Source organism: Amblyomma americanum, chromosome 10, assembly GCF_052857255.1.
Source record: "Amblyomma americanum isolate KBUSLIRL-KWMA chromosome 10, ASM5285725v1, whole genome shotgun sequence".
Classification (NCBI taxonomy): Eukaryota; Metazoa; Arthropoda; class Arachnida; order Ixodida; family Ixodidae; genus Amblyomma; species Amblyomma americanum.
Window position 1 is genome coordinate 88223694 of NC_135506.1, and position 18113 is coordinate 88241806.

At 50.8% G+C, this 18113-nt stretch overlaps 1 non-coding gene across 1 annotated transcript; it reads left to right on the forward strand.

Moving 5' to 3' along the window:
* The first annotated feature begins 84 nt into the window (after positions 1-84).
* On the forward strand, positions 85-156 carry TRNAD-GUC (transfer RNA aspartic acid (anticodon GUC)). The gene has a single exon. It is a non-coding gene; the product is annotated as a tRNA-Asp (tRNA).
* The last annotated feature ends 17957 nt before the right edge of the window (positions 157-18113 follow it).

The following is an 18113-nucleotide window of genomic DNA, read 5'->3' on the forward strand; positions in this document are numbered from 1 at the left end:
CCCCGACGGGGAGGTTCCGCTCTTTTTTTCTCGCTGTGGGCCTCTGTGCCACTAACTAAGCATCGGTAAGCCAGTGGTTCCGTCTCCTCGTTAGTATAGTGGCCAGTATCCCCGCCTGTCACGCGGGACACCGGGGTTCGATTCCCCGATGGGGAGGTTCCGCTTTTTTTTTTCTCGCTGTGGCCCTCTGCGCCACTAAGTAAGCATCGGTGAGTCAGAGCTTCCGTCTCCTCGTTAGTATAGTGGCCAGTATCCCCGCCTGTCACGCGGGAGACCGGGGTTCGATTCCCAGACGGGGAGGTTCCGCTCTTTGTTCTCGCTGTGGGCCTCTGTGCCACTAACTAAGCATCGGTGAGCCAGAGCTTCCGTCTCCTCGTTAGTATAGTGGCCAGTATCCGAGACCGGTAGCCGACGCGTAGGTACGGACGCAGTCCGCGTCCGCGTGTCCATAGCGCCGGCACTGGGGACACCTGGGCACCTTGCAGTCGCGGCGAACGTGGCCCGTGCCGTGACAACGCAAGCACTGCATCGGTCGCCCGGGCACAACCACGAGGGCCAGCTCACCGGCTACTCGCAACTGGTGTGGCAAATCATCCACCTTCATTCCCGGCTTCAACTTGAGTAGCACGATCCTGGTGGTTGAGCCTTTCTCCTTCATCCCTTGGACGCGCCAACGCTCCCGCGTCACCTCCGTCACGTTTCCGAACGCCGCGAAAGCAGTCCGGATGTCTTCGTCGGCCACACCGTGCAGCATCCAATGCAGGCGAAGCTTTACCTGTTGATCCTCCGGGTCGAAAATGATGCACCGGCGTCCTTTCACTTGTAGCTCCTTCAACGCAGCAAGCTTTTTCGTGGCTTCAGCACTGCTGAGCGTCACCGCCCACACATGATTTATCTGATACGCCCCCAACGCCACGACGTCGGGGAGCGCACCAGCGTTGGCGAGGGCGTCCCAAAAATCTTCCACCCTGTAGGGCCTCGCTCGCACGTCCCCGTGCAGAAACACCGTGTTAAGCACAACACGTCCTGTTGGCAGAGTAGGCAGAACAATCTCGTATTCCTTATCTGCGTCGGCAGCAAGCCTGTTTCCGCGGCCAGCAAGGGCCGCTATCGCCGCTCCGCCGGAGCTCATGATTCTGCGTCCGCACCGAACGGTTGCCGGAAGTAGGCTACCGGTCTCGGAAAGGCGAACGACACAGCGGAACTCATGGACGTCGCCGAGGCGGAGGAAGCAGCAACTGGCACGGACGAGGCGGGCAAGTCGGCTTCGACGCTTGCCACGTGTGTGAGCTTCGGGGATAGCAGCAAGGCGGCCGACGAACCAGCGAGCCAACCGCCGACGGCAGACTCCCTCGGTCCCGATAACGTGACAGCTGGGAACGGGGCTAGCCCAACAGAGCCCGAGGCCGTCCAGTCAAACGACCCGAACAAGGACGACCACGGGAAGAGCGGCGCCCGCACAACTAGCGTCACGCCCCCTGTCACCACCCCGGCGAAGAGTCCCCACGACCAGACCAGCCCCGAAGGGGACAAGGTGGTAGCGCCCGGCGTCGAGGAACCCCCTGCGAAGACCTCTCAATCCCGGCGTCCGAAGTTCCGGCCGCGCCCGAACCTTTCGGATGACAAGCGGGCCGGCGACAAGGTACTCCTCGAGCAGGCCGATGTTCTTCCGCCGGATGATACCGGCGGCAACAGTGGCGTCTAGCCGCGCGCTAGACGTGGGAGGTAAGCACCATGCTGTTGGGTCCTTCCTTTTGAGTTAAAATGGCTCCTGCCTCCGCCTTTAAAGTCGCTACGCTAAATGTCCGGGGCCTGGCGACCAGGAAAAAACAAGGCCAGGTGTATCGACTTATTACGGCGCGCGAGATAGATGTATTGGCCGTGCAAGAGACGAAAGTGGACGGCAACGAAGGAACCGACAGCATGGTGCGACGTTTCACGGCTAGATTTTTTGCTGTCGTCAGTCATGCAGTGGGGACATCGGCTGGTTGCGTGCTCTTTGTAAAGAAGATCCCGGGGCTAGAGGTGCAAGCTTATTTTTCGTGTGTGTCTGGCCGGTGTATTGTCCTTGACTTTTCACTGAATAGCATTGAGTGGCGCATTGTTGTCGTGTATGCACCGAATGTGGTAGAGGAAAGAGTTGCTTTTTTTTCCAAAGCCTCCAAGAGCGCGTTCGCACGGAGAGGCAGCTCATCGTCTTAGGCGACTTCAATTGTGTCCTAAATGCGCGCAATAAGTCAAGCATCCGTGGGTTCCGAGACAGGAGCACTGAAGTGTTGTTCAGAATTATTGATAACGGGAACCTCGAGGATGTGGTTGAATGGTTTGGTTTGGTTTATGGGGGTTTAACGTCCCAAAGCAACTCAGGCTATGAGAGACGCCGTAGTGAAGGGCTCCGGAAATTTCGACCACCTGGGGTTCTTTAACGTGCACTGACATCGCACAGTACACGGGCCTCTAGAATTTTGCCTCCATCGAAATTCGACCGCCGCGGCCGGGATCGAACCCGCGTCTTTCGGGCCAGCAGCCGAGCGCCATAACCACTCAGCCACCGCGGCGGGTGATGTGGTTGAATGGCTTGAGGGTGCGCGGGCAGTAAAGTTCACCCATTTTCAGGGCTCAAGCCATGCACGGCTGGACCGCATTTATACATCAGTTGACCTTGCCCCTGTATGCAGCCAGTACAAAGTTGTGGGAGTGTCCTTCTCAGACCACTGTTTAGTTGAGTGCTGCCTTCCGAATGGGCTTCCGAATGGGAACGTTGCAGCCGAACGAACCTGTTCCGGCGGGTAAAAGACGGGGGGTTGGGGCTAGGGCACCTCTTTTTAAGGCAGCTGGTGAACCGTTTTTTGTTTTTTCGCGACGTCTCAGACCCGTTCTTGCGCACCGTGTGCCAGGTGAGGCTGCGGCGATTGCTGCCCGAGTTTGTTGTTACCACAGAAGAGCTCTCGGGTGGAATTTTTGGTTACTACAAAGAGATTGTAGCAAGTGTTAGGTTTCTTTCAGCGCGTTTTTCTAGCGATTATTTGTATAAAACTAAAAGAAAAAAGTTGTACCATGATCTTTGTGATATTGTTTTCCCAGAGCCTGTGTACAGGGCCTTGTACAGTGGAGGTCCTGGAGCTGATGTTTTAAAAAGGGTAAAGAAAATGCAGGTGCCACCAGGAGTAAAGACCTTCTTTTTTAAATTACACGCAGGGACACTCACAGTTAAAAAGTTTTTGGAAGGAAAGGATTTCTTTTTACCGTGGGGATCGAACTGCTTAATTTGTAAACAGCCCGAAACAATAGACCATGTTTTTTTGCATTGCTGGGAAGGGGTTTATTTTTGGGATGTGTTACAAAGGACAATAAAGAAAAAGCTACCACTTGACGCGCAGGGAATTCGTTATTTAAGCACAGACAATGAGGATGGGGTACCATTTGATCTCATAATGCTCTTGGGCCTCCACAGTATATGGCGCTCCAGAATAGCAGGCTATTATTGTGACAAACACGCGCGACCTGCCCGAATTTATTTTTGGGAAAGTATGGACTGCTTTCTGGCCATCCAGAAAGCAGCTGCGGAGCCTCCCGAGTGGCTCTCGAGGCTAGAGCCGCTCTGTATGCTTCGTGAATTTTAGTATGACGAAGCCAGACTCATGATGGCTGACCACGACAGTGTCGTATGTACATAGCGTTTTGTGTGTTTTTTGTTGAGTGTTTTTTTGTGTAAATGTTATGGGTCAAAGCCAGGCAATAATGAAAAAAAGAGGTTCCGCTTTTTTTTTCTCGCTGTGGGCCTCTGTGCCACTAACTAAGCATCGGTAAGCCAGTGGTTCCGTCTCCTCGTTAGTATAGTGTCCAGTATCCCCGCCTGTCACACGGGAGGCCGGGGTTCGATTCCCCGACGGGGAGCTTTCTTTTTTTTCTCGCTGCGGCCCTCTGTGCCACTAACTAAACATCGGTGAGCCAGCTCTTCCCTCTCCTCGTTATTATAGCGGCCAGGGTCCGTATTACGGAACGATCACAATTCCGATGAAACGTTATTGACAGTGACGTCACCGCTTGACGCAGCGAGGAATCAGCCAATTACTGCAGGGCGCCGCCCCTCTGCACGCCGAAGGACCTTTTGCTGAATTGTTATAAAAGAAAAGACTGAACAAATACGCAGCGATCAAAATAACTAATATTTTGTTTTGCCGAAATATTGTGTTTGAAGATGAGAATATTAGGCTAACCAAAAAGCGTACGAAGTTGTAGGAAACCAATACCTTCATCATATAAGCTGGCTGGGCAAAGTGAGTCACAGTAAGCAAGAACAGATTCACTATGCCGAGGGAAAATGTTTAGAAGGAGGTGACGCTGTGAACTACATTGCATCAGTTATAGATGAGTCATTTAGTAAAGACGATATGGTAATCGCCCCAAATGAGGGAGCCACACAGGGCAGCTCAATAGAAAGCAGCTTAGAATTAACTAATCATAACTGGAAAAAGGCGGAAGCAAATATTCCAAAATGCACGTCCGCAGGGATTGACGAAATTCCAATCAAGCTAACTAATGAACTTGTCCCAAGAAGCAAGGAAACGCTGATAAAAGAATTGGAGGCATTCATATCAAATATGCAATTTCCGCACATCTGGAAAAAGAGTAAAATCAATTAAATTTATAAAGGGGAAGGCAGTAAGACAAACACAAAATACTTCCGACCGATTACGATAACATCAGCAATGATGACCAGGCCGTTGATAGTTTCTATGAAGACTTGGAATCGGCAATGAATAAAGTAAAATCACAGTACACTGTAGTGATGGGCGACTTCAATGCGAAGGTGGGCAAGAAGCAGGCTGGCGACCACGCGGTAGGCGACTATGGGTTCTAGAAATAGCAGGAAGAGCTATTAGTCGAATTTGCAGATAGAAGTAATTTACGGTTCATGAATACTTTCTTCCGCAAACGAGAGAACAGGAATTGGGCCTGGAAGAGCCCCATTAGTGTGAATAAAAATGAAATTGACTTCATACTATGCGCTCAACCTGGCATCGTTCAGGATGTGGCCGTCCTCGGAAAGGTGCGCTGTAGCAACCACAGCGGTAAGGTCTCGAATTAGCTTAGACTTGAAGAGGGAACGGAAGAAGCTAGTGAAGAAGAATACCATTAACGAGTTAGCCGTAAGAGGTAAGTACAGGAGTTTAGGATATCGCTGCAAAACAGATATTCGGCTTTAACTGAGGAAGACGATCTTGATGTTCATAGAATAAACGATAATCTGACAGCCATCATTACGGAGTGCGCAATAGAAGTAGGCGGTAGGACAGTTCGACAGGATACCGGAAAGCTATCTCAGGTGACGAAAGATCTGATTAAAAAACGCAAAAGCATGATGGCGTCTAATCCTACCGACAGAATAGAACTGACAGAGCTATCAGAGTTATTAAATAAGCGCAAGGTAGCCGACATAAGGAAGTTTAACATGGAGAGAATCGAGCATGCTCTAAAGAACGGAGGTAGCCTAAAAGCGGTGAAGAGCAAACTAGGCATAAGTAAAAACCAGATGTCTGCGTTAAGAGGCAAGAAGGCCAATGTCATTTGCAATATGGATAAGATAGTTAACGTAGCCGAAGGGTTCTACACAAATCTGTACAGTATCCAATGTAATCAGAACGTTAATGAGAGAGAGTAGCGCACAGCAATGCGTCATCCCGCCAGTAACGAAAGAGGAAGTAAAGACGGCCTTAGGAGCAATGTAAATGCGAAAAGGAGCTGGGGAGGATCAGGTAACAGCAGATCTGTTGAAGTATGGGGAGGGGGGGGGGTGAGATCGTGCTAGAAAAACTAGCCACCTTGTAACCTAATAACCTCGTCCGTACCTGAAGCTTGGAAGAATGCAAATACTATCTTAAATCATAACAAGGCAGACGCCAAGGACTTGAAAAATTACAGACCGATCAGCTTACTATCCGTTGCCTACAAGGTATTTTCTAAGGCAATCGTCAATGCAGTCAGGGAAACCTTAGACTAATCAACCAAGTGATCAGGCTGGCTTCTTAAAGTGCACTGACATCGCACAGTACACGGGCGCCTTAGCGTTTTTCCTCCATAAAAACGCAGCAGCAAGGCCAATTTTCTACAAGGGTCGCATATGCTTGCTCGCTCGACAAACAACGTGCTTTTGGAGACGTACAGAGTTCACTGTAGCCGTGCCAATAGAAAACATCATATAAAACCTATCAGCTGCATGCCGAAGATGTTTTGCCGGGTGTAAATTCGGGGTGTTCTATTATTTGATGAGGAGATTTTCAATACTCTAGAAGAGGAAAACTAGGTTACTAAATAACGTTAGAAAAGTACCTCCTATTTAGTGGACCCCGTGTGGAGCGGGTCCATTCGCAGTTGTTTTGTAAGTGGTGTAAGGTTCTCGACACAGTTTAATCACACACACACGCTACTATAGTGTGCATAGTTTACGTGGGTATGGTTGTTTTCCGCACTCTGAGCATGATAACATATAATACTCCCCACGTACTCTCCCCACGGGCCCATCACCGGATGCCTTGTCCTGGAGCTTAACACACTCCGGATCTGGGCCTTCACACCCAGAACAATGGCCTAACACTTTAGCTATCAGGAAACTCCAGCGGGTGACAGAAGTGCTCTCGCCAGGAGTGGTACGAGAATTCCCAAAGATATATGAAGGTAAAAGTTCTGAATGATCTCATGCAGACGGTCGGCACATCTGAATGCATCCTGATGCACCAGCTGGTGGAATAGCAGGGCGTAAGCCGCGGTAAGGCAGCGACTGCTTTAGCAATGTTAGCACGCAGATCGGAAGAGGTGCGGAGGCGTCGCGAGGGCGGCTACGTAGAACTTGTAGAGATTGAATCCCTCTCTCAGTTGTTGACAGGAAGAAAGAAAAAGAAAGTGCACAGGCGTGCTCACTGGATCAAGACGAGCCAGAATCGCTACCACGTGCAGATAGCAGGAGAGAAAGACAGGATAGTAAAGACGCGCTAAAGACAAGGCCGATCCCGGAGGCAGTGCAATGCCAGGCCAACCGGTGGCGGTAGTGAAGCATCCTTCAAACTATCCGCCACATTTCCAGAAATAAGTCCAATTGGACACGTAACAGATACTCTACGGGGTCCGGATATGCGCTTTTTCGTCAGCTGCGAGCACATCGGGTATAATCACGCCGCAACGCACGACGACTCTTTCACGAAGAGAGCAGGCGGGCTTACGCCTTGTCAAGCGTGAGCAGTCTTACGTGTCGCTGCCGACTTCTTGTTTTCGCTTGTTTAGCGAGATGTTTCCGCTTGTTGTAACCGAATTCTGCAAGGCTATCAAGGCTCTGCGGCAGCCCGACTCAATCGCTGCGCAAGTATCGCGGCATGAAGACATGTTCTGTAATCCCTTCTGTATCTGAAAGAATCATTGTCGTCAATTTGGAGTCACAGGCATTCGAACCTCCGGCTCATTTTTTTTGAAGTTTAAGTTGTGTCAACTTGTGCCAACTTCTCCAGTAAACAAAATTGACCGACTGTAAACGCGCCTTTGTAACGCGACTTTCTGCGAAATTGATTTTCGGGATCTTAGTTGCGCCTCGGCTATCACAGCCCGGCAACTGGGCTTCCTCGCATTGTCTGTGTTCCCGCGGCGTTTTAGCTCCACTGCGTGCCCGGAATACCACAAATTCGATGTTTAGCAGACTGTCTAAGCTGTACTTAACTCTGCTTGACACAGAGTGCACTACGTACAGCGACTTAGTGCCTCGACCAGCTCAGAGGCTGCGAGAAAGAAGGAAAAAAAAACAGGAAGGAAGGTAAAGCCAAGCGGCCATGAAGCCGCTCCCTCCCCTGTTTTTGACTAGGTGCAGCGGTGATGAATATCATCGCACGCTATCATGTCGCGTGGTCACGGGGGTACCGACACTCTTTTGAATGTAAAAGGTTCACTACGCTAGGTAAAGAAGTCTTCGGGTAGACAGCATCATGACCTCGAACGACCTTCTGCCGAACCTAGGGTAGCCGTGTATGACCCTGTGTGGTCAAGATGTGTTGTCGAACCCCTGATCTTGATTGACTATCTTGAAGGGAAAAGCTTGACTACGCTAGATAAAGCAGTCTTTGGGTACGAAGCACAATGACTTTGAACTACCTTCAGCCCCGCCAAGGATAGGCGTGTATGGCCGTATGGGGCACAGTTATGGTCTCGACCCCTATCCTTTGACCCATGAGCTTTAGTTGACCTTTGGCATTATGTGACATTTGGCTCGACCATTGACCTTAAGAACATCCGATGGGATGATGTGAAGCCATGTGATGACATCCAATGAGGGTGTCATAAGACCATATGGTACCACGTCATAACGGCATGGTATTTGTGGATATATATAGAACGGCTCTCGCGAGCGTGTAACGCAGCTGCCATGGACGATCCTCAGTCGCTTAGCAAGCGTGGTTGCTTTTTTGCTGAATTCTAGGGTCAGTCAAGTTAAGCGACTGCCAGTTTTTATAATTTATATGACCCCGCCGCGGTGTCTCAGTGATTAGTGCGCTCGGCTACTGGTCCGGAGTTCCCGGGTTCGAACCCGACCGCGGCGGCAGCCTTTTTATGGAGGCAAAACGCTGAGGCGCACGTGTGCTTTGCGGTGTCAGTGCACGTTAAAGATCCCCAGGTGGTCGAAATTATTCCGGAGCCCTCCGCTACAGAACCTCATTCTTCCTTTCTTCTTTCACTCTCTCCTTTATCCCTTCCCATACGGCGCGGTTCAGGTGTCCAACGGTATATGAGACAGATACTGCGCTATTTGTTTTCCCCCAAAGTCAATTATTTTGATACAGCTCGGTTCGGGTGGCCACCGAGATTCGAGACAATAACTGCGCCGTTCCCTTTCTTCAAAAACAAATTTTCTATTTTATGTTTTTGTCAGTGCCCTTAAAGATCATCAGGTGGTCGAAACTATTCCTGAGCCCTGCACTACGGCACCTCTTCCTTACTTCTTTTGCTCCTTCCTTCATCCCTTCCCTTACGGCGCGGTTCAGGTGTCGGCCGATATGTGAGACCGATACTCGCCATTTCCTTCTCCAATAACCAATTTTCGTTTTCATTTTTTTGTTAAAGCGACAGCTTTACTGGCCGCGAACTTGCGATTTCGGCCTGGCGGTCCTCCGAGGAGCACATGACGTCACAACCCGCCCCTCGCCGCGGAGCCGAACCGGTCTGGCCGGAACGGCGGCGGCTGGCGCACTCTGCCCGAAATAGAGACATGCTCCAAGTCTGTGCCAGTGTGGTTAGATTGCGCCGAAGCCGGCGAACCCGTCGGCGGTCAAGCGCATTTGGAGTATGGAAGGTCTCGCCTTGGCCGACGTGACGTCACCGTGAAGCGCGCGCGCACGCGTTACACTGGAGTATAAACGCGCCTAAACAGAGCCTGCGCTTAACAGCTAATACTAACCTATTCGATAGCGGCATCTATGCGAGCGACTGAAAAGCCCCCGCACACTGACTGAAAAAATGTATGTGCCGAGGATCGGAATCGAACCAGGGTCTATGGCATTTGAGGTGGAGACGCTACCACTCCGCCGCGAGAAAACCCCGCTGTGGTTCATAGATTTCGACTACCTAAGGTTTATTAACGTGCACTGACATTGCACAGTGCACGGGCGTCTTGAGTTACTTGTCCATCACTCTTTATTTTATATTATTGGTATCCTTACAATCTTTTTTGCAGTTAGACAGCCACTGTGCATTCCTATTTGAAAGAAACCAGATCCAAAGCCAGGAAACTAATAATAATAATAGTAATATCAATAATAATAATAATAATAATGATTGGTTTCTGGGGGAAGGAAATGGCGCAGCATCTGTATCATATATAGGCGGACACCTAAACCGCGCCGTAAGGGAAGGAATAAAGGAGGCAGTGAAAGAAGAAAGAAAGAGGTGCCGTAGTGGAGCACTCCGGAATAATTTCGACCGCCTGGGGATCTTTAATGTGCACTGACACCGCACAGCACACGGGCGCCTTAGCGTTTTGCCTCTATAAAAACGCAGCCGCCGCAGTCGGGTTCGAAGCCGCGAAATCCGGATCAGTAGCCGAGAGCTGTAACCACTGATCCACCGCGGCAGGTAGCTAGAAAAATATATTTGACTCTCCAGGGCGCCATAGTGTCTAGACCGCACGGCTGTTGACCTCAAGGTTTCTGGTTTCTTCCGGGCCGCGATGGCTTGGTCTCGATGGAGATGGACACGATATAAAAGTGGCTCGTGTACTGCGCGATTTTAGTGCATGCAATAACCCCAGGTTGTCAACATTTCTCCCGTGACCACCGCAGCGATGTGTCGGTCTTCCTTCTGTCACTCTCTCGTTCTACTATTCTTTTACGCCACAGTTGAGGTCTCCACCGAGAAGAGGTGAAATTACTGCGTCTGTGTAATGACGCGAAAAAAATTTGGGTTTAAATATTATTAATATTATTAACCGTTGGACCAGTGGTTAGGGCACTGGGGTACTGATCATGAGTTTGGGGTTCGAACCCGACGGCGGCGGCAGTGTTTCGATGGAGGCGAGACGCATAGCCGCCCGCTCTTGTGTTGTGCGATGTCTGTGCACTTATAGATCCCCAGGTGGTCGAAATTATTCCGGAGCCCTCCTCTGCGGCACCTCTTTCGTCGTCTCTTCTCTCAGTGCCTCCTTTATCCCTTACCTTATGGCGCGCTTCAGTTATGCGCCGATATGTGAGACAGATAGTGCGCCATTTCACGCAACAAGCCGTTCTCTCCCTGCTCACCGACCGATACTGTTCCTACACGCATGGAAACTAGTGTCTGTAAAGATTCTACACCAGACCTCACGTTCGCACATCGCCTTCCTCACACCACATGGTGCAACACACAAGAGAATCTAGGTAGCGATCACTGCATCATCGAGATTCTCTTAAACATTCAACTAACACCGCAAGCCTCCGAGAGGATCCACTTTGAAAAAGTGGGACTCTTTCCACTCATGTAGAGCAGCTTGCACCTTCGCCCCCATCACGGACATCAGCGAATGCTCCAAGCAACTACAAGGCGATGTACGATCCGTAAGTACATCCCTGCATCCATCACATGTGGATACCACAGATGAAGACACAGCTTTAGACAATGCAATCGCGGAGGCTCGCCGCCGACTAGAGGAACTCGCCCAGAGCCGGGGACAGCGGCGTTCTCAATCCTCTCGAAGAATTCTAATAACTAGAAAGCAATCATCAGAGGAATCACCTCGAGTAAGCACTGGGCCACAATCAGGTGCAGAACACCTGTTAGCCGTGACCACCCCGACAGTGGATAAGATATTAGCGCTGATGAAGCAGGCGACATCCCTCATCGTGGAAGCTCTTCAGCCTCGTCATGGATAGCGCATCATCACCGGTGGCGGTGCAGTGGAACTGTCGAGGATTCGCTAATAAGGCCTCTGAAGTGAACATCCGCCTTCGCGACGCAAAGCTGAGGGCATGGGCGTTCCTCCTGTAAGAGCATAATGCACTCCCACGCCTTTCAGGTCTCTGCGCATACCATTCACCCTCTATCCCTGATCGCCGTTGCACCGCCTCCTCCCTCAGCCCAGGTAAACCTGCAATTTATATTCACAGTTCAGTTCCGCACACACAGCTCGACCTTTCACGGTGGTGCAACACACGTCAAGAGGTTGTCGCCCTTCTGGTAAAACCTGCACGCACACCCCTTGTCCTAGTTTCTTTTTATAGTCCTGGCTCCGCATCTCCCAATCTGGGATGGGTTCGTTTTCTACGTTCTACCAACTCGGGTATCCCTATTCTAGTTGGTGGTGACTTCAACGGCGCACACACTGCGTGGGGTTACCCATCGGATACCTCAAGGGGTGCACACCTCCTAGAGAGCTTTTCGGATCATTTCTTTCAACTTTTAAACCACCCGAATACTTCTACTCGCCCACGAGGTGGCCCGTATTAACCTGATTTGACTTGGTGGTTAGGCCCCGGTAACCCTCGTTGGGCTGTTGATTCTGATACTTGGGGTAGCGATCACAGCCATATTTTTATCTCCCTCAAGCGTACGCGTCTACGGAAAATACGCCGCACTGTACGAATAACATCATGGGACTCTGTACGCGCAGGCAATCATTTATCTACATCCAACCCCTCTTCAGCACTGTCTACTCTTTCTGCTGTTCTCGCTACTCACACTATTAGCACTACTGTGAATAAAGACGACCCAAACCCGGACATACATCTCTTGAATCTGTGGCCTCTTCGTCGCCAGGCGGATCTTTACGCTACTCGTCACCCCGATGACCCATCGGCTCTTTATACTCTTCACCGCGCTGCCACACGGGCGCGGCGCTATGCAGAACGGCTAGACAGGCAACGCTGGGCTGCATGGTGTGCCCGCCTGTCCTCTACGCAGGGCAATCGACATCTTTCGAGAGTGTTTCACGCCATGGAGCGCCCTTCTCAGGTTGAAGATTACACAGAGAGCATTCGTCTTGCGCTAAATGTGGATGAGGACACATTTGCACAACAAGCGGCCCGTCAATTTTTTCCAAACCATGACTGCACCGCTACGTCTCCACTTGACTTATCGGTTACAGAGCCTTCCGATGGGATTACTTCTGACCTCACCATGGCAGAGCTGCTGGCCTCCATTGAACGTTTAAAAACTATTACTGCTCCCGGGCACGACGGCATACCTAACTCCTTATTCCGTAACTTGGAAGGGAGGGCTTTGCAAACCCTACTTGATACTTTTAACGAAGTGTGGCTTTCTGGCGTCATGCCGGGAGACTGGAAGCATTCTATTGTGGTTCCAATACCCAAGTCAGGTCAGCCTCCAGTATCTCTCTCGGCCCTTCGTCCAATTTTCCTTACGCCTACCATCTGCAAGCTTCATGAAAACATTCTAGCCGCACGCTTGTCGTGGTGGCTGGAATCCCATGATTGTTGCCCAGATTCCCAAATTGGTTTCCGCCCACAAATTGGAACGGAGGACGGCCTTGCTACTTTGGCTGGTGACGTGCTTGACCACTCTCCGCAGAGTCACCTTGTACGAACCGTAATCGCTACAGACATAACAAAGGCATATGATAGCATCCTTTACTCTGCCATTCCTGCCTCCCTTCAAACTCTTGGTCTCCCTCACCGCTTCCTCATCTCCACTCACGCCTTTTTCACGCAAAGCCCTTTGGTAACTTCACTTCCAATAGAGGAGTGCCGCAGGGCTCCGTTCTCGCCCCCCACATTATTTAATGTTGCTTTAATTCCGTTTGTTCGAGCCCTAGAGACCGCGCCTTCTATCCGCGTGCATGCGTATGCCGATGTTTTAACCTTGTGGTGCTTTCATCCAGATGCATCTATTCATCAGTCGGTCCTTCAGCACGCGCTGGATGTATTGACATCTCGCCTCCCACCTCTGGGTCTAACACTCTCTCCTACTAAATCATGTTTCATTCGCATTGGAAATAAAGCCGGCTTACGGAAAGCTCCCCCTTTAAATTTTATGGTACATAATTCTCCGATTCCTCAGGAAGAAACTGTTCGTAATCTTGGTCTTCTCCTCCATACATCTGGGACTTGCACCCGTAAATCGGCTCACGCTACTCTAGGTCTGATTCGTCGCATAGCTATGCGCTCTGGTGGCGCACGTGCTCATACGGCCCGCCAACTTGTGCGCTCTATCCTTCAGCCACGGATAGTATATCAGGCACAATTTCAACGTCTCACCCGCAGACAGTGGGACTCCCTTGAAGCTATCAATCGTGACGCTATGCGCGTCATAACTTGTCTGCCTTGTTTAACACCCATACCTGTGCTACAGGAGTTCGTCCAACTTAATACACTCAGTGAACTCATCGACCAACGGGTGGCAAATAGAGCTCGAAAACAGTCTCTCCAACTTCATCGTTTAAAGACACTTCCTCCGTGGTCCTATTGCCAGCTCACTGACAATCGACCCACTGTTTCCCCATCGGTATCAGCAGCGTATCTGCCTGAAGGGTGCATATTATACACGGATGTATCACATTCTTTAGAGAGGGTAGTTACTGCTGTGTACAGTCCATCCCCTTCGCATCTCAACTCTCGCGCGACGTATACTGCGGATACGTGCACTCCCCTGGCATTGGAACTTCAAGCCATTTACAATGTCATTGCTTACCTTCCGCCCGTTCCAACATTCAATACAGTTCATTTTTACACCGACTCCGGCGCCGCCCTTAAACAGCTTAAGGCTGTTCGACGGACATTCCAGATTTCACACTGAATCCATGTGCTCTGCGCAAAGTATCCGTGTCCTGTGCACATAGACTGGATTCGCGGTCATGCCCGGGATCCACATAACATTCAAGTGGATGCTACGACCCACCTTCATACATCAGACGATCCGCCACCTTCCCCTCTTCACTCCGATTCGTTCCTGTCCCATGTTTGCGATTCCGCAGTTCTGCGCCAGCGAACACGCGCTCTAATTCCTCCGTGTTCGCACCCTCTCCCCCGTAATCTTGCTCGGCAGGAGGAGGTATCCGTGCGCCGGATTCGGGCAGGGGCGGCTCTGACACCATCTGTCCGTCATCGGTGGCGTGCCAAAGATCTGCCAGTACCTGAAAGGTGCCCTCACTGTAGCGCTGCACCGGACGTTTGTGATGTGCGGCACTGGTTGTGGACGTTCCCAGCGACGGCTCCTATCAGAAAACGGCTCCTCAGGGAGGTGGGCCTGCGGTGGAACCGCGAAATTGACTACGTGAAGTGGACAATGGACAACAGTTTCATCAGCAACCTCTGCAACTACCTCAGCGCCACTGGTCTCCACTCCTTTTAAGTTTCAATCCCGTGCATTCCTTCCCCCGCTTCCTTTTTTTTCAACTTATGCCTCATGGCACACTTCTCGAATAAAAAAAAGTACACCTCCACCTTATAAACGCTAGGTGGGCTGCTCAATTACAGCAGCCCATTGGCGGTAGCTGCTGCTCGGATGAAACCGACCAGTTCCTTTTGGCTCTTCAGGTCAGCGCAGCCGAGCAGGGCCTCCTCGCAGTTCTCCCGGGTAGGGTTGGGGATAGGGGGAAGATGCGTGGTTGATTGGCATGCCCCCACCATGTGGTAAATGTCCGAAGGCTTTTCCCTACAATGCGGGCACTCCCCCGTGCACGCAGGGTCGAAATGTTTGATGGCAGGCGGGCCCAGCAGTGTTTTAGTATAAAGGCGTTTGTAAGGAACGGCCCCTTAAGGACTGCTCTACTCGCTCCCTGTATATATTTCGAAAATAATGTTTTTCAGTCAGTCGTTTATTCCCCTTACCAGAAGACCGTCCAAGCAACACAACTGACTCCAGCCTCCTCCATTTATGGGAACTTAAAGCAAGCGTAGAGCGACGCTGGCAGCGTTGAAAGCGCTCGTGGTGTCTCAGTCTCTTTCTTCGAGTGTTTCTTTTTTGTGCGCTTGTACGTGTTTGCAATGCACCAACTCGCCCAACAGTCTGTGCTCCGGAAGTTACGGGCCGCCTCGCCCCTCTTAACAGAAATAGAGATGCATGCAAGTAATCTTTCACGTCAAAACTGGGAATCACCATGCAGCTGGCTAGATGGCAATATCAGTTTACCCCAGACATAGAGCTCGGAATCACTATGCAACAAGCTGGATGGCAATATGAGTATACCCCAGACCTGGAACCTCTTTAGGCACTTAATACACTCCACTCACTATAAGGCTACCCCAAGACACAACGTCACCAAAATCATACATACTTCCGATACAGCTCCAGTGGAGCTCTTCCAAGAACTTCGCAGTGAATACTTCCCCATGTACCCTCCCCCATATGTCCTCCGGTAAAACACATTGAGTATGCAGGCACCCCAACGACCACCTTGACCAACCCATTTCACAAGCAGAGGTTCACACCGAACTCCAAAGACCTAACACGTCCTCAGCCTCGGGCTCAGACGAGGTACATAACAAAGCACTCAGGAATCTCGACGCACTATATATTGCCGTACTTGCCGAATAGCTTAATGTGTGCTGGTAAATGGGTACCCTCCCACCGCAATGGAAAGCGGTCAAAGTCGTCTGCATACCCAATCCAGGCAAACCTCTGCTCACCTCAAGCATCAGACACAATCTATCTCACATATTCTGTTGGCAAACTCATGGATCATGTACTCCAGACAACGCTTTGCCAATACCTATAAGCCTACAATCTCATGCTCACTAACAAGTTTGGATTTCGTTCTGGGCTTTCCACACAGGACGTTTTGCAGCAACTAAAACATTACATTTTCGACTCACAAACCTCCGACACCAAAGCTAATTTTGGGGTGGATCTCATTGAGGCCTTTCATAACGTTAGACACTCAGCTATTCTACAAACCCTTACCACCCTGGGAGTCTGCACCAGGAGTTACAACTACATCCGAGACTTCCTCAGCCACCGCACAACCACGCTTAACTTCGGCGACCACCGCCTCCCAGGGATCACGCTGGAAGCATGAGGTACGCTCCAGTTAGCCTTCCTCGGCTACTAATCTGTAGTACCCTGGTCCCACCTCGAGCACGGCGGCCGTGTTTCGATGGAGGCAAAGTGCAAAGGCGCCCGTGTGCCACGCGATGTCACTGCACGTTAAAGATCCCCAGGTGGGTGAAATTACTCTGGAGCCCTTCACTACTACACCTCTTTCTCCCTTATTCTCTATGTCCCTCCTTTATCCCTTTCCTTACGGCGCGGTTCAGATGTCCGCCGAAATGTACGACAGGTACTGCGCCGTTTCCTTTCCCCAGCAACCAATTTTCAACCGCCCTCTCTCCGTTATTCTATTCAACATAGCACTCCTTTACCTACCCCGACAGCCAGCTCATGTCCCCGAGATCCATTTCAGCCTCCACGCGGGTAACATCACTATATGGGGGAACCGCGGCAGCGATACTATTAGAAGAACGCCTGCAATTGACACTAACCACCATCGAGACATATGTACGGTAGCGTGGCCTCACCTGCTTCCCTTCAAAATTCGGGGTTTTTTTCTACAGGCCCAAACAACACGATTCAGTCAACTAGCCGATCTCCCTCACTCTAGGTGCCCATTCTTTATAGATAAGAAATCCGCGTGCTAGAGCATATTCTCCACTCCCTTGGCGGGCGCGAGGAAGTCGTAAAGATTCTCTAAACACACGCTCAACAGACCATCCGACTGATTCGCCGCATATCGAACCGCTGGGCTCGCCTCCGCGAGCGACACACGACTCGCCTCACCCAGACTTACGTTATAAGCCGCACCACATATGCCCTTCAATACCTACCCCTCAAACAAGAGAGAGACTTGGTAAATGTGCTCCTGCGAAGTGGCACGAAAACGACTCTACGTCTTCCCCCAGCACATCCAACGACCGACTATTCAAACTAGGTGTCCACAAACCATTTGAGGAACTCACAAAAGCTACCTTTACGCCACAAATATCCCTTCTATCAAACTGAGAGGCTGGCTGCAGTTTATTATCCCAATTTAACCTCGCCGCAACTGCACACACTACCAAGGAGGTCCCCCTCTCTCCTATCTTCTATTCTAAACACAAGGTGCCCCTCGTCCCCAAGAGCAGGTACCTTGAGCGAGACAGGGTCGCACAGTAGCAAGGGTTCGGGCGCTCCCCAAACAGTATGGAAATGACCATGAGGCTGTCTACGTGGACGCAGCGGAATATACGTTAGGCTCTCGTGTGGCCCTGGTGGTAGCCAACAATCAAGCAAAGCTTCTTAGCTCCAGCTCAATCATCACCAATTCTACCACGGAGGCAGAAAAGGCAGCCAACGCGCCTACTCTCATTTCTACATCTGCCAAAAAATTATCTCAGACTCCAAACCTGCCATTCTCAACTATGACAATGGCTACATATCACGCACCGCTGCTCGTTAACTACAATTCTGGCACCCCCGCCGCGCCATAATCCTCATCTGGGCGGCAGCACATGCCGGCCTCCCTGGCCACGAGAATCCTCAATCCCTAGACCCATGTCTCAAATTTCCTGCTTGAGTCGAGCCTCCTCTACGGGCCGGGGTGCACCTGCTCTCCTTCGATGCTATTTTCTCGTGCTACCGGCAACAACGAATGGAGTCCGCCGCCCCATCCCCAT